This window comes from Drosophila nasuta, unplaced genomic scaffold (assembly GCF_023558535.2).
Source record: "Drosophila nasuta strain 15112-1781.00 unplaced genomic scaffold, ASM2355853v1 ctg17_pilon, whole genome shotgun sequence".
NCBI classification, from domain to species: Eukaryota; Metazoa; Arthropoda; class Insecta; order Diptera; family Drosophilidae; genus Drosophila; species Drosophila nasuta.
Window position 1 is genome coordinate 350520 of NW_026869403.1, and position 24388 is coordinate 374907.

Consider the following 24388-nt stretch of genomic DNA (forward strand, 5'->3'; position numbering starts at 1 on the left):
AACAAGGCAACGTAGGAATTTTCATCATCCTTGACCATTTTTCTAAGTTTACCTTTCTTAAACCAGTAAAGAAATTTACATCGCAAGTTATCATCAATTATTTAAGAGATGATATCTTTGCATGTTTTGGAGTACCGGAAGTTATAGTTAGCGACAATGGCACTCAATTTAAAAGCCATGAGTTCACTAACTTTATTTCCAAATTCGGAGTTCAGCATATAAGAACAGGTGCATATGCTCCGCAATCAAATGCAGCCGAAAGAGTTAATCGCTCTATTAACGCAGCCTTAAGAGCTTATATACGGAGTGATCAGCGGGTGTGGGACATTTATTTGCCAAGTATCAATGCGGCTTTAAGAAATTCCATACACCAGTCGATTGGCATATCTCCATATCTTGTAGTATTCGGACAACATATGACTACACACGGTCAAGATTTTAAATTGCTTAGAAATCTTGACTTGCTTAGCGATGGAACGGAAGGTTTAAATAGAATTGATCAATTTCAGAAGATTCGTGCAGACATTGAAAAACATCTCACAATGGCTTATGAGAAAAATCAGCAGATGTATAATTTGCGTAGTAGACCACGTTCTTTTGAAGTTGGACAACAAGTGGTCAAACGGAATTTTGCATTAAGCAATGCAGCAACAAATTTTAATGCCAAGTTAGCTCCTGTTGGAATCAACGCTCGCATTAAAAAGAAAATTGGCAATTCTTTGTACTTATTGGAAGATCTAACAGGGAAGGAATTAGGCACATTCCACGCTAAAGACCTTTGGTAGTTTCTTGTTCACCCTTTTTCAAATTCAATCTTCGTCGTAAAGACTCACATTGAACTTGTGGTGTAGGGGTGAGCAATGTCCGTTAATTGCAGTTTGAATTTGAATTGTATGGCGGTATCGATATTTGCGACTCGACTGTTGTGCAAGCTAACAGCTGCTCGCGATAACATCTGCATTCGATGATTGATGCACTCGCCAACAGATGTTAGTATATTATTAATTATCTATTGAATATTTGCAGTGAGTTGGCAGGATCACTTTTGCCATTCACATAAGTATCGTATTAAATAATATCGATATCTAACTTAGATACTCAAGCAATATCGATATTCACGCTTAATCTAGGCTAGACCATCACTTTTCAATTCGAAAGCTACAAAGATAGTGTGCCGCAGCCAAAATATTAAAAATAAATCTGACGGCATCCGTCATAATATAATATATATATTTTATTGGTGTTGTTCGGGAGTGCGCACTTTTCAAAGTGCATTGTTTTTATTTTCTTTGGCCCTCTTGTTGGTTTTACAAGGTACGTAGCGAGATAGCCAAATTTCATAATTTTAATTGGTACGTTTTTCCTGGTGTAGGTTATTGTGTGTGCAATCACGTGGCAACGACCACAGTACAGCACACATCCACTGATCTGCAACTGCAGAGGCCCCGCGCCAAAAGGCGTGGCAACAACTTTGCAAAGGGAGTTGCCACCATACGCCTAGATATTTGCATTTGAGTCACCAGTTTAGTGACTTAAAGACAGCAAGAGGCTGTAGAAGCGACGCCATGCGTTGCTAAAACTGTTCCAGAAGGAACCCAAGCTTCGGATAAACTCTTTGAGAGAGAACGGATTCGCATAGAGCTGATCGTGGCCACTTCTCGTTACCAGTGTGGAAGTTGCGCCATGCGCTGCTGAGGCTGCGCGTTTCGCAGACTCGTTGCTACGACTCGCTGCTATGTGTTGCGAGCCCGCACTACTCGTCGGCATTGAAATCTTTGCCGCCACTCGTCGTCGCATCCCTGATTGGATGTTGTGTTGACAGTGCGCTTGTCACTGGAGGCCACTGCTGATTCTCGTTGCTGTTCCTGACGCCGCCGACAGTGCTGTTGCACTCTCTGCCGCCTTTGTTGCTGTTATTTCTTTTCTCGTATACAATTTTCCTTTGCCATATAAAATGTTCAACAAAGTAACGTAAATTCAATTAAAAATAGTATTAAAATATAATTCATATTTGAATTTAAATGTAAATTTTATATTTAGTATTATATTTTAAGTTAGACATAATCCAATAGTAAGTCCTCATATGGGTATGGTATGTATATAATATTATATCAAAGCTGTTATATATTCTAATCCTTTTGAAGTTCACCCAGCTCATCAACTCATCAATCATCACAGGCCTGTCGATATCGATGCAGTATAAAAAATCAGCTTATAATGAGTATGTGTAAGTACGGCATAGCCGCACAAAAATCGTTTGTAACTTGTATATGACAGCTATTATTTTTGCTATTATTATTCTTATCAGTATTATATTCATACCCTTCCTATTAGGAAATACCAGGCAAAATTAATATAGTAGGCAAATAATGCATAAAATGAAATTATGTACATGCATTATAGTATATTTGAATTCTCTTGGTATTAATCTCTTGGAATAATCATGAAGTCGAAATAAATTATAAAGTAATGGGCACCTGATATTACTTGTTGTTGCTTAAATTGGGTAAAGGCATAGAGCCAGAAGCTTTTACAGGTTGGGAGGGTAAAGAAGAAGAACATAACCATCTTCGTTCTTCATATATATATTGAATGCATATACTTCTTAACCGGTCTATCGGTTGATAACCTATCCTGTCTGTTCCCGTCTTAACTCTGTCTACCTTCTTTTATCTGTGTGGCACGGTAGCTTACTAGGTGGCAAAAGACCCACCCCACTTTCCTGAGCTTTAGTCGACAATGTAGGCAGAGTATGCTTCCAGTTGGCTGCCCACTCAACGGGTCGTCTTATTATAAGACGACGCCCATGACGTGTTCGTTACATTCTAAACCAAATATATCGCTAAATTCGGTGCATAAATTAGTTAGTACTGTATTAAACTGTTTAGGAAATCTCAACTGTTTAAAGATTTCTTTGGTTCTATTATCATTTTCTAATGGTGTTGTACAAATGTCATAGTCTTCCAATGATTCGCATTTGATCTTTGCGCCTTCTATTATGGCGTCTTTAGTATTTGTATTTATAATACGAATCAATGCGTTTTCGCTATCGACAATTGTGCTTGCTATTATTATGCCCGATTGTAGCTCCTGATTTGGTATTACAACCGTTTTTTCGCTAGTGAGTAATTTGACTTGTCTAATTACTTCGCATCTAGCTGGCAATAATAATGTGTTGGAATCTAAGTTGTGTAAAATTGGAATGTTTATATGTCTATTGAAGTTATTGGGTCTTATTATGAACCAGTCTTGATTGCTTTGAAATTCTAATATGCAATTGTATTTTTAATGAAATCTAAACCGATTATGCCATCGCATGGTACCGGAAAATTCTCAGGTACTACATGAAATTCATGTGGTATTAGAACATCCTGAATGCGTAGGTCAAGATCGACTGCTCCTATAGACTGTATGGTTCCTTCTCCAATACCTGTAATATTTGATATATTACTGTAATTTAAGTTGCTATATTCATTTGCTTTGTCTTTTAGCAATGAAATGTCTGCACCTGTGTCTATTAATAATGTAAGAACTGTGTTTGTTTTGTAGTTTTTTGCTTTAATGAAAATACTCAGATTTAGGTTCAATTTAAACACCTTTAATGCTGATTGCTTAAGGGGTTTGTCTGTTTTCCGATTGTACATTACGCACATTTCGGTTGTTATTCTCATTTTGATGTTGATTGTTATTTTGACTTTGGTTACCCCTTCGGTTACCTCCGCCTCTGTTATTGCCACGGCCGCTTCCGCGACCTCTGTTATTATTGTTGTTACCATTCTGGTTGTAATTATTTCTGCCTCTACCGCGGTAGTTGGCATTATAATTACCTCGTCTATTATTCCCATCTATGTAAGCTGCTTCGAGCTGCTTACGCATGCTGTCTATTTCGGTAGCGTACTGGGACGCGGTTATGCCTTTTGTTGGGCATTCATTAACTTGGCTTTATAACGTCAGGTGATTCTCCTTTTACGTTTGCCTGCAATATGTTAATTATTGCTTGTATTGATGTCGCATGTTCGACTTTATACGTCAATGGTCCAATAATTTTGGTCTTGATGACCTCTACGGCTAAAGCTTCCTGATCTCCTTTAGTTAGATACGTCAACTTTAATGCTGTCACAAACCTGTTTAGATGGAGCTTCTTACCATCGAATTCAGGTATTGTGGCGGATACCTGTTTAAGGTATGCTCTCTGAGCTTCCACTGTATTGGCCATGTTTATATTTGTCTTTTCTCTTCTATAGACTCGATATCGCTTTCGATATCCCAATCCTCTTGCGGTTGTGACTCGTCCCGTTCTTTTAGCTGGCTTTCGTCGAATTCCGCTATTTTGGATATTTCGGTTGGTACTTCTATTATAATATTGTGTCTAACACTAGTATTATGTAGTCTTTTACCGAATGAACTGAGAACTTTTAAGCATTGAGCTTTTATGTTCTTCAGTGAGTTTTTCTCTGTTATTTAATATAAGGTTTTGTAGCGCGTTGTATTGCGTTATCAATATCTTTATGTGGTAAATAAGCGTCTGAGTTTTTATCGGAGCGCTTTTGTTGATGCATTTATATGATTTATCAAAAGCATCTCTAATATTGTTTATGGCTTTTGCTAGATTTAGCCATTCCATGTATGTACATTTTAGCGATGTACATACATCGGAAATGCGGAAATCGCATCGGCAACATTAATAATATTGGGGCGGTTGGGGCTATGCCTTTAAAAGCAGCTCGCCGCTTTACTTCGCACCGCGAAGTTGAATGTTGATGGCTGCAAGGCGCTCCTTGTAGCGCTGTCGGTCTTCCCGTTGGTTGCCGTCTTTAGCATCTCGGTGTTCAGTCTTCTTAAGCTGAACAATTTTACCTGGCGGCCACCTCGCTTCTTCTTAGGTGGCTGCTCCCTCGCTGCTGTCCTTGCCTTGTATTCTTCTATGGTCAAGGGCTTTGGTCCCGCGGCTGGATCTGCCTCTATTGCCTCTAAGTCTTGGCAGGTCCCTTTGCTCGACAGGAGCAGGGTGTTGAAACGTCGGCCTGGTGGTCATTCGCTATTGTAGCTCATCTGCTACTCCTTCGTTGCTATAGTGTGCGGACGTGCATACCATAGTTTTGTTACCTTTTTTTTACTTGACTCGACTACGTTATTTCGTTTTTATGGACTGCCGACTTTTGTTTGTTTCATTTTTTTTTTTAACTTATGATTTGTGTATTGTGTGTTTTCATCATTTCACTGCAGCAAGACAATTGTTGAATTGATAAACGTTTATCTCATTATTTGTCTTTTGATTATATCGCCATTATTTTTGGGTTGTTTTTGTTTAAAAAAAAACTATCCGAAGAGCCTTAGCTCTTTTGTCACGGTCGCCATGTGATAAAAATGTTTTAAGTTCGTAGTCAAGGAAAATAGTTGCAGCACGTCAGTGCTGATCTGTTGTCAAACTGTGAATGTTCTTTTATTCAAATAATTCGGTTGGCTTAGCCTAAGTACATAATGGTAGAATGCCACTGCGTAGAAGAGCAGTTGCATATATATATATATATCTTATATACTATGTTCTGGAGAGAGTCTTATGGGCATATACATATATATATTGTAAGTGGTCAGCATGGTAATGCTGACATAGCTTGAATGCTGTCTTAGAGTGCAGCAGAAGTGGGTTATCGTATTTCGCGTCCACTTGAGTTTGTTTATTTATGCAACACAACTCAGTGTTGCTGCTTAGCTATTGGTACAGTGTACCCTCGATATATGCACATACTACAATATAATGAGCTCATAAATACTTTCATCTTTAACTTTCGCCACAGCAAAACAACGACAACATGGAATGGGAAAAGTAAGTGAAAGGAGCTTCTTGGTTAATGGAATTGGCTGTTAATTTGTAACTGTTTGCTACAAGGCAAAAACATAAAAAAGAAGCTGCAAATCATTAACTATTCATTAAAAACAATAGCTTATTTATTTGGAAGCTTTGTCCTGTGTACACAGGACAAATTGCAACAGGAAAATTAGTTATTTAAAAAATTAGAGTAGAGTCTATAGAATTCACATGAAATTTTAAGCAAATAACAAAGTATTTGTATTCAGATAGTAAAAAAATCTTTGGCTGAAATTTTGCTTTTCGTTTTATTCAGCTTACCGATCAAGACTGATCCCTCGCACAAAATTATATATTCTAAAGTACAAAGTCGAGGCACAGATGAAATAGTAATAATAAAACAATAACTAACATCATAATTGAGTTGATATAATACCCAAGTAGGCTCGTCATAAAATGATTGTGTGTAGTTGGCTTCAAAGATGCCTACATTTATGCACAGTTGTATAGACATCAGATAGTTTTTTCATAGATATAAAATAAAGATATTCTATATATATTCTATATTGTTTACTTAATAGACTACTTTATTTTTATTTATAGGCTCGCGGGCTACGCGTCTTAGGCGAGGAAAGTGTCTTTAAAAACTAAACTCACAATATGCTGAGCTTTAACAAAATTTTAGTTAACGATATAGATAGATCTAGATTAGATAAAAACATAAATATATCTTGAATAATTGACAATTATTATCTTCTTTTGTTTTGTTTGTAATAAAACTCTATACCGTTTCCCTAATTAATGAATGAATTCATTATACTCAGTTTACATAAATTGCAAATAAGCAAGTTTACGATGTTTTCTACTTATATTAAGTTTAAGACTGAGTATAATGTGTTAGTTGTGAATATGGGCCCTATTACGTTAGTAATTGTTGTTTTGTTGTTGCAGCGGAAATCGCATCGGCAACATTAATAATATTGGGGCGGTTGGGGCTATGCCTTTAAAAGCAGCTCGCCGCTTTACTTCGCACCGCGAAGTTGAATGTTGATGGCTGCAAGGCGCTCCTTGTAGCGCTGTCGGTCTTCCCCGTTGGTTGCCGTCTTTAGCATCTCGGTGTTCAGTCTTCTTAAGCTGAACAATTTTACCTGGCGGCCACCTCGCTTCTTCTTAGGTGGCTGCTCCCTCGCTGCTGTCCTTGCCTTGTATTCTTCTATGGTCAAGGGCTTTGGTCCCGCGGCTGGATCTGCCTCTATTGCCTCTTTAAGTCTTGGCAGGTCCCTTTGCTCGACAGGAGCAGGGTGTTGAAACGTCGGCCTGGTGGTCATTCGCTATTGTAGCTCATCTGCTACTCCTTCGTTGCTATAGTGTGCGGACGTGCATACCATAGTTTTGTTACCTTTTTTTTTACTTGACTCGACTACGTTATTTCGTTTTATGGACTGCCCGACTTTTGTTTGTTTCATTTTTTTTTTTAACTTATGATTTGTGTATTGTGTGTTTTCATCATTTCACTGCAGCAAGACAATTGTTGAATTGATAAACGTTTATCTCATTATTTGTCTTTTGATTATATCGCCATTATTTTTTGGGTTGTTTTGTTTAAAAAAACTATCCGAAGAGCCTTAGCTCTTTTGTCACGGTCGCCATGTGATAAAATGTTTTAAGTTCGTAGTCAAGGAAAATAGTTGCAGCACGTCAGTGCTGATCTGTTGTCAAACTGTGAATGTTCTTTTATTCAAATAATTCGGTTGGCTTAGCCTAAGTACATAATGGTAGAATGCCACTGCGTAGAAGAGCAGTTGCATATATATATATATATCTTATATACTATGTTCTGGAGAGAGAGTCTTATGGGCATATACATATATATATTGTAAGTGGTCAGCATGGTAATGCTGACATAGCTTGAATGCTGTCTTAGAGTGCAGCAGAAGTGGGTTATCGTATTTCGCGTCCACTTGAGTTTGTTTATTTATGCAACACAACTCAGTGTTGCTGCTTAGCTATTGGTACAGTGTACCCTCGATATATGCACATACTACAATATAATGAGCTCATAAATACTTTCATCTTTAACTTTCGCCACAGCAAAAACAACGACAACATGGAATGGGAAAAGTAAGTGAAAGGAGCTTCTTGGTTAATGGAATTGGCTGTTAATTTGTAACTGTTTGCTACAAGGCAAAAACATAAAAAGAAGCTGCAAATCATTAACTATTCATTAAAAACAATAGCTTATTTATTTGGAAGCTTTGTCCTGTGTACACAGGACAAATTGCAACAGGAAAATTAGTTATTTAAAAATTAGAGTAGAGTCTATAGAATTCACATGAAATTTTAAGCAAATAACAAAGTATTTGTATTCAGATAGTAAAAAATCTTTGGGTGAAATTTTACTTTTCGTTTTATTCAGCTTACCGATCAAGACTGATCCCCTCGCTCAAAATTATATATTCTAAAGTACAAAGTCGAGGCACAGATGAAATAGTAATAATAAAACAATAACTAACATCATAATTGAGTTGATATAATACCCAAGTAGGCTCGTCATAAAATGATTGTGTGTAGTTGGCTTCAAAGATGCCTACATTTATGCACAGTTGTATAGACATCAGATAGTTTTTTCATAGATATAAAATAAAGATATTCTATATATATTCTATATTGTTTACTTAATAGACTACTTTATTTTTATTTATAAGCTCGCGGGCTACGCGTCTTAGGCGAGGAAAGTGTCTTTAAAAACTAAACTCACAATATGCTGAGCTTTAACATGAAAGTTCTTATTACGACTTAAAGCTAACATACGTGTGATGTTTTGTGTTTGTGTTAGTGCAGTAATGCTGAGTCCTCAAGTTGCAAATGGAAAATTTTAATGGACTTTGATTTTTGGAAGTGGCACGATCGCCAATGTAATAGGATCTTTTGTTTGTGACAGTCGGTGCCGTCGCGACAAGTGTTTATGTTTATGATATGATTTGTGGGAAAGAATTTGGAAGATAGGGAATAATTATGAGTGATTAAATATATAATAAATATAAATTTATTTGTTTTTAATAAAGACAATAACTTATTTATTTATTGATTATGATTTATTGTTATATGTTATACCAAATCTGGATTATTTTATTTTAATTTGTTGATACTTACTCAACACAGAACTTACTTGTATTTTAAGTTGCAAATATTAGTAAAATTATATTCCAAGTAAAATAAAACAATCATGATTTAATATTTGCTGTAACTTTATCTACATGAAGAATCAAACTACAAAGTGATAACAAAATTACCTACAAACTTCTGCGTATACTTAATTTTTTGATACGCTAATGAACCACACTCTTTTGATGTCCTTCAGCAACTACTTTTATCAATCGAAAATAATGCTGTCACGCAAAAGTGTTGCCTCAACATGGTGCATGCAAATGCAAGTAAGATTTTTCTTAATTTCGTTTTCACCTACAGAAAATTGAAGTCGACAAATGCGGATCGAAGTGGCAAATTGAAATTGCGCCTCAGTCAAAATGAATTTGCAGATCATCAGCGGCTGCTTTCGATATACACCGACAATCGCTATCAACGATGACGATGACAGCGAGAAAAAGGAAAATGGAATGCAATGGAATGAGGACGAAGGATAAGAATGTTGTCGCCTTGCGCTGACAATGCCTTAATTTATTTGTGTCCCACTTGATGACGCCGCCGCCGCTTCATTACTTATCTATCTACCCCCAAACCAAATGCCCTGACTGACTGACTCCTGACTGGCTCCCTTGGCTGGCTGGCACCCAATCATCCATTCGCTGTAGCTGTTATCTTCACTCCCACCTGGCAACATCTGCAACAACAGCAGCAACAACATAAGATTAAGCTTGAGATTGAGTTGAGTAAAAATAAAAATTTATGGAGTGGTCATTTAGCACAAGACGGGCAGTTTCTGTTTGTCTTCTAGCTCGTTATTGTTGTTGTTTTTTTTCTTTCTGTTTTTGTGTTGCTTCCTTTTTATTTCCCTTGCATTTTTTTTTGGTTTTGGGCCGTTAAGCGAGCTACCTAGCAACTTTGATATCAGTGTTGTGAGTCTGTTCGCTGTTTTAACCGTAAGTAGCTATAAAAACAGTAGCAACAGCAGCAATAGCAACAGCAGCAACATCTCTCCCTTACAGCTTTAACAATAACAATAACGAACACGCTGTTGCTGTTCATTTGTTGCTGTTGTCTTTAGCTCTTGGGTGGTTTATTTGCAGTTGTTGTTGATTTTCTGCCATTGATGTTGCTGTTGCTGTTACTGCAGCTATTGCTGCTGCTGTTGTCGCTGCCGTTTTCTGCAAATTTAAAACTTTCATTTTAATGGAATTTCCTTGTCAAACGCAATGGCAGCGAGCTCCCTCGTTGCGTACATCAGCACCACTGGCGCATTTTCCCTGATAATCCACTAATGTTATTTTTATTTTGAATGTCACATACACCCGCAAAAATCAAAACTCAAACGCGTTGGCACGTTGACTCCTGCTGTACAACTAAAAATATATTTACAGTACGAAATAAGTCACGAAAAAGTGAATCGCAATATCGTCTCAAAGAGAACATCCGAACATCGAGAAGTAGAAACTAAAAGACCTTTAAAAAAAAATATATAACATGTCAATATCTAAAATCTACAAAAAATTCTAGATTGCCCAAAACTTGTTCTTGAAACGAAAGGTTCTTATTTTAAAAGAAGTGAGTTCCAACATTTTAAGAAACAAAACAAAATTTTTGATTTTGAGGTCTTTTCGATAATAAAATAAGATTTTGTAATTTGTAAAATCTTATTTTATGGTTATATTTTAAGATCAGAAAGTTCTTAAAACTAATTTGCAATTTTATTTTTAATCAAAATATTTTTCTATTCTTATATAGTTACTTGTATTTGCATTGCCAAGAAATATTTTGCAATAGAAAATAAAATGGCATGAAAACAATTTTAAATAATAACCAAACAAATCTAGAAAAGTGACGCAACAAACGCATTAAGCAAGCTTTCAAAAAATATACATTTATGTTATATTAAGTATAGCAAAAATATGAAAATAGGAAATACATTAAAAGAGAAAGAAGATTAGAAATTAAACCAAATATGATGAAACTTGCAATTCGAGAAAAATTCACCCTTTATTTAAAGTGAAAATTTTGCTTCTCTCTTGCCTTCAAATTTTTACGCATTCTTCTCTGCATTGTTAAATATGAAACTTTAATTTTGCAATATTTGCCTGACTTGAGTAAATTGCGCAATTAGTTTATGCGAATTTCAATTAATAATTCCCATTTTCATCAACACTTTCAACAGCGGGCGAATGCGAAACAAAGTGGCCAACAACAAGTGCAAATACACACACGAACACAACCGTAACACAAAAAAAAAAATAATGATAATGAAAATAGAGAAAAAAATACAGTAAAATATGAATATAAAAATTGCCAAAAGCCACCAAACGAAATTTATGACAAAAATTTTACAAGAAACGTATGTTTGTCATATGACCATTCATTGTCCTCACGTCGCCGCTGTCAGTGTCCATCGTCATCGTCCCTCCTGTCCATCTTTGTACACAGCGGTACACAGATATATATATGGTATGACTCCCTTGCTGACAACTCTCTTTCGCTCTCTTTCCCCTGTCATAACCATTGTTCCTCTTTGGGCCATCCCTTACCGTTGCAACTTTCAATTGGCTTTATTCATTTTTTATTCCAAATGTTTTCCGCAACTTCTAGTGCATTTCATCTCTATTTTATTTCATTTTTTGCTACTGTTGGTATAAAACGTGGCAAGACTAGAAAAATCGAGCTGTCAACACACACATAACAAGTGCAAATTTGAGAAGCGAATGCGCTCAACTTTCAAGTACTTTGTCTCTTGAGTTTAAGTCGACCTACTAACATATGTTTGTCCTTATTTCATTTTGCAGCAGTTGAGCAAATTAAATCAAGACATACTTACATTATTATTGATTAAATTTATTAAACTAACTTACCATCAAGGTAATTCAAGAATAGAATAAAATATTTGAAAATTCTTTAGTTTCAAACATAAATGCAATATAAGCTGGCAAAGGTATCAGAGTTCAGAAAGATTGTCCAAACTGTTCACAGCAAGAAAGTCCTATAAAGTTCTTTGGCAATTACATCGGACATGAATTTCACTAGGTATTCGTATATCTCATCTAAGTATAAAATATTGAAAATATTGAATCACGTAATTCGTAAGAATTGATATTTCAATGTGCAAACCTGTAAACCTAGCTTACATTTATATGCATTATTATAAGTATTTAAAGCTGACATCCGAACGAAGAAAAAAAAGGCATCTATGCATTTTTCTTGCAACTGGAAGCATTTTCATTCTCTCAATTCTGTCAGGTAAATCGGTTGAATGTCTGTGCGGCCATGTGAATAAGGATTATGTCTTTAAACGCAACCGCACAGAATTCACTTCATTCATTTTGCTTATTTCGTTTTTATATATCCATCATTATTTGATATGTTATGAATGCACCTGTACCTAAAAGGAAAAACTGACCCAAACACACAGCAAATCAAAAGTTTTGACTACTTTCGAATTAGGCGTGCAACAGTAACACAGTTCTCTATATATTGTATGCTGCTGACTTAATGCTGTCGTTTGACGCGAATATTTTGTACGCTTCATTGATTTAATGGGAAAACTTTTCGGTCGGTTTTGTGATAAAAATGTTTTAAGTTCGTAGTCAAGGGAAATAGTTGCATCACGTCAGTGCTGATCTGTTGTCAAACTGTGAATGTTGTTTTTATTCAATTAATTCGGTTGGCTTAGCCTAAGTACATAATAGCGGAATGCCACTGCGTAGAAGAGCAGCTGCATATATATATCTTATATACTATGTCCTGAGAGAGAGTCTTATGGGCATATACATATATATATTGTAAGTGGTCAGCATGGGAATGCTGACTTAGCTTGAATGCTGTCTTAGCGTGAAACAGAAGTGGGTGATCGTATTTCACGTCCACTTGAGTTTGTTTATTTATGCAATACAACTCAGTGTTGCTGTTTAGATATTGGTACAGTGTACCCTCGATATATGCACATACTACACCTCCCTCCTTTTGAAAAATAACGTTAAGAAATTAAATTATATCATAATTGTAACATATTAGTATATATAATTATATGTATATTTAATATTAATGAATTAAAAAGATGTATGATATTGAGTTTTAAATGAACAAAAGGGTATAAAAAGTTTTTTTAAATTATTAAAATTCAAACATATTTTTATTTTTTTTTCTTTTGACTGATCAGACCTTTTTTTATATTTGCTTTTTAGCCTATCTTTATGTACTACCTGTTGTTTCTTATTTCGTATTTTAATAGTTATGTTGTCATTTAATCCTATATCTAATACGTCGTAAGGACCTTCGTATCTATTATCTAACTTATGACCTGTTTCGTTTTAAGCAATACTTTATCTCCTATTCTTAAATCAAAATTATTTATATTCATATCGTATCTAAATTTTCTATCGGCTTTTCCTTTTTCTAACATTCTTCTAGCTCTATTGTATGACATTTCTAGTCTGCATTTTAGTTCCTTGGAATAGTCTTCTACGTTGTAACATATATTGGGTCTATCTTGTTTATTTTACTGAAATCTTTAAATTGTCTGGGTAATCTGCCAAACACTAGTTCATATGGGCAATAGTCATGAACTATTGAGGGTGTTGTGTTGAAAAAATAAGTGAAATATGGTAACCAAATGTCCCAATCACTTTTGTCAACTGATATATATGAACGTATATATTCATTGAAAGTTCGGTGGATTCTTTCTATTGTTCCTAGAGTTTGACGATGGTGAGCGCTAGATGTTAGATTTTCTATATTCATATATTTGCATAATTCGTTTATAAGTGAATTTTTGTATTCTGTACCTTGATCCGTAATGAACGTCTTCATTGGACCGTACTTCAATACAAATGATTCGAATATAGCCTTTGCAACTGTTTCGGTGTTGGAATAGTGACTAAAACTTAGTTAGATCGCATATGATTGTAACTGCATACTCATTTCCGTCTTCCGATTTCGGTAATGGACCAATGGTATCAATTAAAACGGTATCAAATGCTGTTGCTGGCGTTGGTGTCAATGTTAATGATGTTTTGGTATATGTTGTTGTTTTGGCTTGTTGGCATTTCAAACAAGTCTTTACATAGTTTGATATTGTCTTAGTCATTTGTGGCCAATAATAAAATCTTTTGATTTTTGACAGGGTTCGCGCGATACCCGTGTGGCCTCCTTCTATAGGATCATCATGGAATTTTGTCAAAATTTCCTTAATTTGAGCTTCGTCGTTTTTTCTATGATTATCACCTTTTGTAGAATAGCTAGTTATACTTTTCGAGTACTCGATTGCCCTTTGTTTTAAATTCATTTAGTGATACAAATTCGAATATTTGTTCACTTGGTGATATTGCATTATTGTTATTTTATGCATTCCGGTTTTAATTAAGCCTTTGAAGGAATTGATTTAGATCAAATATTTCATTAGAATACAAGTCATTAACATCAAAGCGTGAAACAATTGCTTTTCCTCGTTTTAATAAACACTTGTGCTTATCTATTTTGATTAAAACATGTTTCTTCGTGTCATTATTGTTGACAACTTCATAGACTTTGGGCTTTTCTATTATTTGCTCATTTTTATTTTGTGTTTTGACCTTTGTTTCTTCTTTGCAGGAATTTTTCTGTTCAGCTTTTGATCTAGTAGTTACTTTTAGTATTTCTCTATTAATCGTTTTAATTCTTTTTATTGTTATGCGTGACAAGGCGTCCGCAATATGGTTATCTTTCCCTTAAGATATTCTACTGTAAAGCCATACTCTTCTAAGTAACTAACTCGGATTTTTCATAGAGAATAGGTATGACAATGGTCTATGATCGCTTTTACCATGAAATGCTTGCCATATATGTATGGTCGAAAATGATTTATGGCCCAATGAATGGCCGCTAATTCTTGTTCTGTAGTGGACTTATTACTTTCACCCTGAGTGAACATTCTTGAAGCGTATGCCACTGAAAGTTGTTGACCATTGTGGTCTTATGTAAGTACCTCTCCGCATGCGTGTTTACTAGCATCGGTTGTTATGCAAAATTCTTTGCTGAAATCTGGGTACTGCTATATTGTTGGTTTCATTAATTCATTTTTAAATATTCGAATGCACTATTGCATTCTGCTGTCCATTACGAATTGGACATTCTTTTTACAAAGCCTCGTTAAGTGGCGTAATTTTTAATAAAACGTCTGTAATAGTTACAGAAGGCTACGTCTAGCACTGTCAGCATCTGTTGGTATAGGATATTTATCTATAACTTCATATTTGGTGTCATCTGGGAGTATAACTTTATCGGTACATTTGTGACACAAATATGTGACTTCTTTCAGAAAGAAAGAACATTTCCCAGCATGTAGTTTCAGATTATGTTGCCTACATAGCTCGAATACATTTGTTTAATTTTTGAGCATATGTTTTATGAACAACCTGTTATTACTAAATCATCCATATATAGAAATGCTTGCGATGGTTCAAGACTAGAGAATGCAAAGTGTCATCCTACGTTGGAAAGAGTTTGGTGCTACTTTCAGTCCGTATGGTAGTCGCGTGAAGCGATATGAGCCGTTGGCTGTTGAAAATGATGTTATATCTCTATACTTTTTTCTAGTTCTATCTGGTGGAATCAGACATTAGGTCGAGACATGAAAATATTTTGCTCTTCCTAATTGATCAAGAAATTTGTCAGATAATAGTTTCTTATTTATTTGACGATAGTCTACTGCTAATCGCCATTTTTTTCCGTTGAATTCGGAAGTGGTTTCTTTGGAACCAAAATAATGGACTATTATATTCGGACATTGATGGTTCAACCATCCCATCATCTATTAATTTCTTAACTTGTCTAGCGATTTCTGGTTTTGACTATCTGCCATACGATAGTTTTTATATAGACCGGTGTTTTATCTCCTAATCTGAGTTTTTGCTTGTAAAATTGTTAGCTGATATTGGTTCTGTTGTAAACCAAATATATCGTATTAAACTATTTAGGAAATCTCAACTGTTTAAAGATTTCTTTGGTTCTCTTATCATTTTCTAATGGTGTTGTACAAATGTCATAGTCTTCCAATGATTCGCATTTGATCTTTTGCGCCTTCTATTATGGCGTCTTTAGTATTTGTATTTATAATACGAATCAATGCGTTTTTGCTATCGACAATTGTGCTTGCTATTATTATGCCCGGTTGTAGCTCCTGATTTGGTATTACAACCGTTTTTCGCTAGTGAGTAATTCGACTTGTCTAATTACTTCGCATCTAGCTGGCAATAATAATGTGTTGGAATCTAGGTTGTGTAAAATTGGATTGTTTATATGTATATTGAAGTTATTGGGTCTTATTATGAACCAGTCTTGATTGCTTTGAAATTCTAATATGCAATTGTATTTTTAATGAAATCTAAACTGATTATGCCAATGCATGGTACCGGAAAATTCTCAGCTACTACATGAAATTCATGTGGTATTAGAACATCCTGAATGCGTAGGTCAAGATCGATTGCTCCTATAGACTGTATGGTTCTTTGTCCAATACCTGTAATATTTGATATATTACTGAAATTTAAGTTGTTATATTTATTTGCTTTGTCTTTTACCAATGAAATATCTGCACCTGTGTCTATTAATAATGTAAGAACTGTGTTTGTTTTGTAGTTTTTGCTTTAATGAATATACTCAGATTTAGGTTCAATTTAAACACCTTTACTGCTGATTGCTTAAGGGGTTTGGCTGTTTTCCGATTGTACGTTACGCACATTTCGGTTGTTATTCTCATTTTGATGTTGATTATTATTTTGGCTTCGGTTACCTCCGCCTCTGTTATTACCACGGCCGCGATAGCTTCCGCGACCTCTGTTATTATTGTTATCATTCTGGTTGTAATTATTTCTGCCTCTACCGCGATAGTTGGCATTATAATTACCTCGTCTATTATTCCCATTGTAGAATAAGACTGTGTTAAAATTGCCGGTCATTTCTGTACTGCAATGTATATATTTTTTCATTTCATCATTGAATGTACTAAATGTACCCGCTGTTAAGATCATTTTGAGTGACTCATTGGCACAGTTTTTGATCATTGCCGATATCGACTCTTTTGTCGCAAATTTGTCGGCATTATCGGCGTCTAATCCACCGTCTATGTAAGCTGCTTCGAGCTGCTTACGCATGTTGTCTATTTCGGTAGCGTACTGGGACGCGGTTTTGCCTTTTGTTGGGCATTCATTAACTTGGCTTTTATAACGTCAGATGATTCTCCTTTTACGTTGCCTGCAATATGTTAATTATTGCTTGTATTGATGTCGCATGTTCGACTTTATACGGCAATGGTCAATAATTTTGGTCTTGATGACCTCTACGGCTAAAGCTTCCTGATCTCCTTTAGTTAGATCCGTCAACCTTAATACTGTCACAAACCTGTTTAGATGGAGTTTCTTACCATCGAATTCAGGTATTGTGGCGGATACCTGTTTAAGGTATGCTCTCTGAGCTTCCACTGTATTGGCCATTTTATATTTGTCTTTTTCTCTTCTATGGACTCGATATCGCTTTCGATATCCCAATCCTCTTGCGGTTGTGACTCGTCCCGTTCTTTTAGCTGGCTTTCGTCGAATTCCGCTATTTTGGATATTTCGGTCTAACACTAGTATTATGTAGTCTTTTACCGAATGAACTGAGAACTTCTAAGCATTAAGCTTTATGTTCTTCATTGAGTTTTTCTCTGTTCTTTAATATAAGGTTTTGTAGCGCGTTGTATTGCGTTATCAATACCTTTATGTGATAAATAAGCGTCTGAGTTTTATCAGAGCGCTCTTGTTGATGCATTTATATGATTTATCAAAAGCATCTCTAATATTGTTGGCTTTTGCTAGATGGTATGGTCTGTACTATGACCATCACGTACGATAGTATTTTTTGTTTATATTTTGTCTAAATCGTTGGCTCGACCCATGTAAGTCTTTCTCAACGATCTCTTATGAAGAAGATATATCTTCAGTACTAGGTTAAGGGCTGATATTATTGCTAAAATCAAAAGTAGCACGTACAGTGCGTCTAAGTGTAGAGTTGTATCCACGACTTCCTATCTTCCTTTGTTTTGTTCATATTAAAACTCTATACCGTTTCCCTAATTAATGAATGAATTCATTATACTCAGTTTGCATAAATTGCAAATTAACAAGTTTACGATGTTTTCTACTTATATTAAGTTTAAGACTGAGTATAATGTGTTAGTTGTGAATATGGGCCCTATTACGTTAGTAATTGTTGCTTTTGTTGTTGCAGCGAAAACCGCATCGGCAACATTAACAATATTGGGGCGGTTGGGGCTATGGCTTTTAAAAGCAGCTCGCCGCTTTACTTCGCACCGCGAAGTTGAATGTTGATGGCTGCAAGGCGCTCCTTGTAGCGCTGTCGGTCTTCCTCGTTGGTTGCCGTCTTCAGCATCTCGTTGTTCAGTCTTCTTAAGCTGAGCAATTTTACCTGGCGGCCACCTCGCTTCTTCTTAGGTGTCCTTGCTTTGTTTTCCTCTATGGTCAAGGGCTTTGGTCCCGCTGCTGGATCTGCCTCTATTGCCTCTTTAAGGCTTGGCAGGTCCCTTTGCTCGACAGGAGCAGGGTGTTCAAACGTCGGCCTGGTGGGCATTCGCTATTGTAGCTCGTCTGCTATTCCTTCGTTGCTATAGTGTGTGGACGTGTACACCATAGTTTTGTTAACTTTTTTTTTTTTTTTTTTTTTCACTTGACTCGACTACTTTATTTCGTTTTATGGACTGCCCGACTTTTGTTTGTTTCATGTTTTAACTTATGATTTGTGTATTGTGTGTTTTCATCATTTCACTGCAGCAAGACAGTTGTTGAATTGATAAACGTTTATATCATTATTTGTCTTTTGATTATATCGCCATTATTTTATTGGGTTGTTTTGTTTAAAAAACTATCCGAAGAGCCTTAGCTCTTTTGTCACGGTCGCCATGTGATAAAAATGTTTTAAGTTCGTAGTCAAGGGAAATAGTTGCAGCACGTCAGTGCTGATCTGTTGTCAAACTGTGAATGTTCTTTTATTCAAATAATTCGGTTGGCTTAGCCTAAGTACATAATAGTGGAATGCCACTGCGTAGAAGAGCAGCTGCATATATATATCTTATATACTACGTTCTGGAGAGAGAGTCTTATGGGCATATACATATATATATAGTAAGTGGTCAGCATGGGAATGCTGACTTAGCTTGAATGCTGTCTTAGCGTGCAGCAGAAGTGGGTGATCGTATTTCACGTCCACTTGAGTTTGTTTATTTATGCAATACAACTCAGTGTTGCTGTTTAGATATTGGTACAGTGTACTCTCGATATATGCACATACTACAGTTTATTTGTTTGCTGCCATTTGTTTTTTCGCCTTTGCTTTTCATTATTTCGATGTGTTTTTTGGTGTTGCACCCCGGCAGGAAAATCTTCAATAAGATCCCTCTACTCCTGTAGAAGGGTATGTGGGATTTTACGCACTAAAAACCTCCGTATGCTCTTCTGTCCCGTGTAAACTCGCCGGGTCTGTCAATTAAGATACTATTTCGGCGAGCAGGATGGTGTGCTCCTAAGCACACTGTCGTCATTTTTGTAATTTCCTTCTATGCATGGCGAGGCTGGTCGCAGATCAGCTACTGGCTGTTTGGTCTGCTAGCTACCTCGTCAGCTCGCACTTTCTTCATCATGTTAATGATGAGGGTCTTTCCCACTCCTCGTCTTTTTCCAGGACTCCTCGTCTGCCATCATTGCAGCGATAAGGTCCCTCGGTCTGAAGGCTACTCCAATGAGTCCGCCTATCTGCTCTCTCTCATTTACAAATCTTGAGCAGTGTAGCAGGACATGCTCCGCTGATTCCACATTGTCCATACAGAACATACAATGGGGGTATCTACATGGTGGAATCTTTCCTGGTATCCTCTGAAGCAGCCGTGGTCAGTAAGGAACTGGGTGAGATGGTAGTCCAGCTCCATATGTTTGCATTCCAACCACGTGGCGATGTCTGGGATCAGCTCAAATGTCCATCGCCCCTTTGCGATGACTCCCATCTGCTCTGCCACTCCTCCAGTTGTCGCTCGTATGCTGACGTCCGGTTGACTCCGTCTCGCATTAATGTCAGCGCCCTGATTTTCAAATCTCCGGGTAACAATCTGCGAGGACGAGTGCCGCATCCTCTGATATGGTCCTAAACCCTCTGATGAGTCTTAGGGCCATAGTTCTGTAGACGGCCCGAGCCTCTTTAAGGTACGACGCCTTTACCGTAGCTTTGTACCATACTGGTGCTGCATACAGTAAAGACAACCGATACGAGCAGCCTCCTTGCTGGCATCCTTGGTCCACCTACGTTAGGCATTAATCTTGCTAGCGTTGTAGTCGTCATGGCTGCTTTTCTGCTGGCATATCTAGCGTGGTCGCTAAAGTTGAGTCCGTGGTCGATAAGGACCCCAGGTATTTCAGCGACTTAGATGAAGCAAGCTGTACCCCGCCTACCATGATCTGCAGTGTCTCTACAGCTTTCCTACTGCTGAGCAGTACTACATCTGTCTTGTGCGCTGCTATCTTTAACCCTACACTTTCTAGCCAACCAGTGGCTGCACTGATTGTAACATTACAGACGGTTTGGAGTTCCGTCAGATTTTTGCTACAGCTGTAATTGCTAAGTCGTCCGCGAAGCAGTGTAGCTCCGCGTTGCCTGGCTTTCTTATGGATAAGATGCCGTTGTACATTATGTTCCACAGGATTGGGCCGAGCACCGAACCTTGTGGAACTCCCGACGAGACTCGGTACTTTCTGGGGCTTCAGTTGAGTCGTACCAAAGTATCCGCTCTCTAAAATAGTTACCAACAATATTTTTGAGATATGTAGGGATTCCCATATTGTGCATAGCGCTAAGGATGCTGGTCCACTTAGCCGTTTTGAAGGCATTCTTCACGTCTAGAGTGATTATGGCACAGTATTCCTTGGCTCCTCCTAGCCATCTTTGACCGGCTAACGCATTTTGGGCAATGTTTCGAACCCTATTCAGCGCGTCCAGGGTACTTCGACCCTTTCGGAACCCGTACTGTTGGCGCGATAGTCCACTGGGTCCTTCAGTTATTTCTTCAATACGGCGATACAAAACTCGTTCGAACAGCTTTCCAACGATATCCAGCAGGCATAGAGGGCGGTACCCACTGGCATCTGTGCTGCTACCTTTTCCCTTCGGGATAAGGAGAAGTCGTTGATTTTTTCCACTTGCTTGGGAATATCCCTTCAACAAGGCACTGCTGAAAGGTACTGTTGAATATTTCAGGCTTAGCATCTGCTATGGCCTTTACAACTACACCCGGTATTCCATCCAGCCCAGGAGCCTTATCCTCCTGGCGGCTTGCACTATTTCCTCAGGGGTGATCCTGGGAAACGTCGCCCCGGGGTTGTATGGGCCGGCTGCCAAAGCGTAGCCTGTGGTGAGAAGAGTTCCTCGACAATTCTGGCCATTGCGTCAGGCTCCATTTGGGGTCTAACCGCCGATGATTTTAGTTTTCCAAAAACAATCTTATAGGCGGGTCCCCAAGGGTTATCGTCTATACTTTCAAGAAGATCCTTGAACGCACCAGCCTTAGCTTTAGCAATAGCTTTTGTAGTGCCGCACGAGCAGCTTTGTGGCGATTCACCAGTTGCGAGTGGTCATCTCTTCCTCTCGCACGTTGCGCTCTTCTTCTCGCTGTAGCACACTCCGCCCTCATAAGTCTTATGAATTCACTCCACCAGTACACTGGAGACTTACGTTTGGTAGCCCTTTTTCGCGGCATTATGGCATCACAGGTCGATGTTAGTATGCGCGTCAAATTTATGGCCATTGTTTCTGCTTGATCAGCTGGATTCGCCAAATCGTCAATTACTTAGCCTAGCATCTTCTTGTCAAGTTTCCTCGTGTCCCATGCTCGCCCTAGTTCCTCTCTAAGAAGCCTGTGTGTCACTCTCGTCAGTTTAATGTTGACAAGGATCATCGCGTGGTCACTGCTCGCTAAAGTGACGTCAATGTACGATGATCCTCTGTCATTGTCAAAAGTCGGTTTAAGTCCGTCGTTGAGCAATGCTAAATCAAGCAGGCTCATTGCGTTGATCAGGGCTCGTCTGTATTTCTTCAATCTGAGTTCCTGTGCAGCATTGGATTGCTGCCTTTCCCAAACTGTCTAGGATCACCCCTGCATTCCCTACACTCGAGATATAGGGTTCACTGAGCAACATAATATCAATCTTCCGTTCCCGTTCGGTCTGTTGCAGAAGGCTCTGGGCAGCCGAACAGTGATTCACATTTAATTGTGCAATCCTAACGTGATCTTGCATGTTGCTTGCTCTTATCCTTCGATTGCTTTTGGCAGCCTTCTTAAAGGTGGGGCAGGCAAACCCGCCAGTGAGGTGGTTCCTGTCCTTCCCATCACCGCAAATCAAGCATCTCGGCTTTTATGTGCATCCCTTGGCTTTGTAGCCCCACACCGTAAACAGCAGTCAGATCGATCTACCTCCCTAAAGTTACTTGCTTGATGCCCTTAGTTTAGACATTTGAAGCACCTCATAGGCCTATTATCTTGGGTTAGTCGGCACCTTGACCAGCCCACGGTAATAGTACCCTTTTAGAACTGTGATCGCATCCTTAACATCTAGCATTACAGACGCTGTTTGGGTTCCGTCCCGCATCCTCCTCATCCACCTCAGGGCTAAAGATGCTCGGGAATTGGGCCGCTAGACATTGGAGTAGATCCCCGTGGTCGTTGCCTCATCAATGCCGCTGCATTTCAGTACAGTTCCTTGCATACCGGAACGTACAGTGACAATATTGTTGAGAGAGTCTGCAATGCCTTCTCGCATTTTGCTCACTCTACCATCTGCTTTGCCATCCAGTTCCAGGATCAGGTCTCCCTTCTGAGTCCTCCTGATTCTGCGAACGTGCTTGACAAATTCGTCCAGCCGCGGGTCACATTTCTTCCTGCATTGGCATTGTGGCTAGATGCTTTAGCAGCCTCTTCGTAGGTTGTGGCCTTGGGTGCGTTGGCTCCGGTCTTCTCGTTGGTCTTCCCGTTGGTGTCGCACTTGCTCCTTTGGGTTATCTCTTTTGCTGTCTTCACGGCCTTAGCGGGTGGAGGGCTCTTCTTCTTTTGGGGCTGGCACTGTTTAGGTAGCGACGTTCGTGCCAGCAACATCCTTCGGTATACCCTTTTGCAGCATCATCGCTGTATTATTGAGCGCAGCCAGCTCCGTTATAGCATCCTTGGACCCCTTGGTGACGTGTCGCTGCGTCTCGAAGTCTGTCACCAGTAGACTGATTCTACTTTGCATTTCCTTTAAGATTTCGCTGAGGTCCGCGTTGTGCCATGCTGTTGATAAGTCCAATGGGCGTGAGGGCGAGACCGGTGGGGACTTGCTTCCTGCCTTTGGGATCGGCACGCTGATGTGATCTGAGGTCACGTTACTTGTAACATTATTTGCTAGAGAGGCCAAGTATGCCACCTCTTTAGCATTGCGGTCGCTGGATATCGACGGCCGGGGCCCGCTTGCTCACCCCTCACAGCCGCCGGTACTGGGCTTCCGACACCCTGCACCGTAATAGAAAATCCTTTACCACTCTCCATTAGGTTATAACTAACCGTTTGCATTTTATCCCTTCTGCCAGGGGCACTCCCATAGATGAGACGGTGTAGCTACCCGAAGAAAAACTAGCCGCCCAATATGGGACAGACGCTAACCAGTACGCCGCCCAATCTGGGTGATTTCTCACCGGCTGGCCCGCCTTCTCATCTTAGCCAGCCCCCATGTTGGCGACAAAGGGGCTGTTACCAGAGACGCCACGTGGAGGCGATGAGCTGCTTGAGTTCAACCATGTATGGATCGCGCTGGGCTTTGCCATGTTAAAGCCAATCAGCAGCTTTACCATACTGGCATCACCCCATTTCGATGTGTGTGTGTGTGTGTGTGTGTGTGTATGTGTGTGTGTATGTGTGTATGTTTGCTTTGGTTGTTTTGTCGAGACACAAATCGACGGCCATAAATCGAATGGGTGGTGGCGGTCAGTTTCATGGCAGTATCTTCTCTCCCTATTGTTATTTTCGTTGTCGTTGTCGTTGTCGACTCCATAACATACGCTCGCCGTAGTAGCTGTTTATAGTAATTTTCAATAGTTTTGCGGTGCTCGGTGTGAAAAATATGTTACAATTTTTCCACTCGCACACAGCACAGGTATAACTTAAGTTTTAGTTTGCAGTGACATTGATTCATGGCTGGTTTATACACAATCCACAGTCAACTCTCGTTGCCCGCAAAACAAGTTTTGCTTAATTGCCCAAAGATTTTCGGCGATTTCTAATTGTGCAGTGTCTTCACGTGGAAATCATAAAATATGCCATCAAGAGGTCCAAGCAGTCATGTAATGGCTTTCAATTTGGACTACATTGTTGCA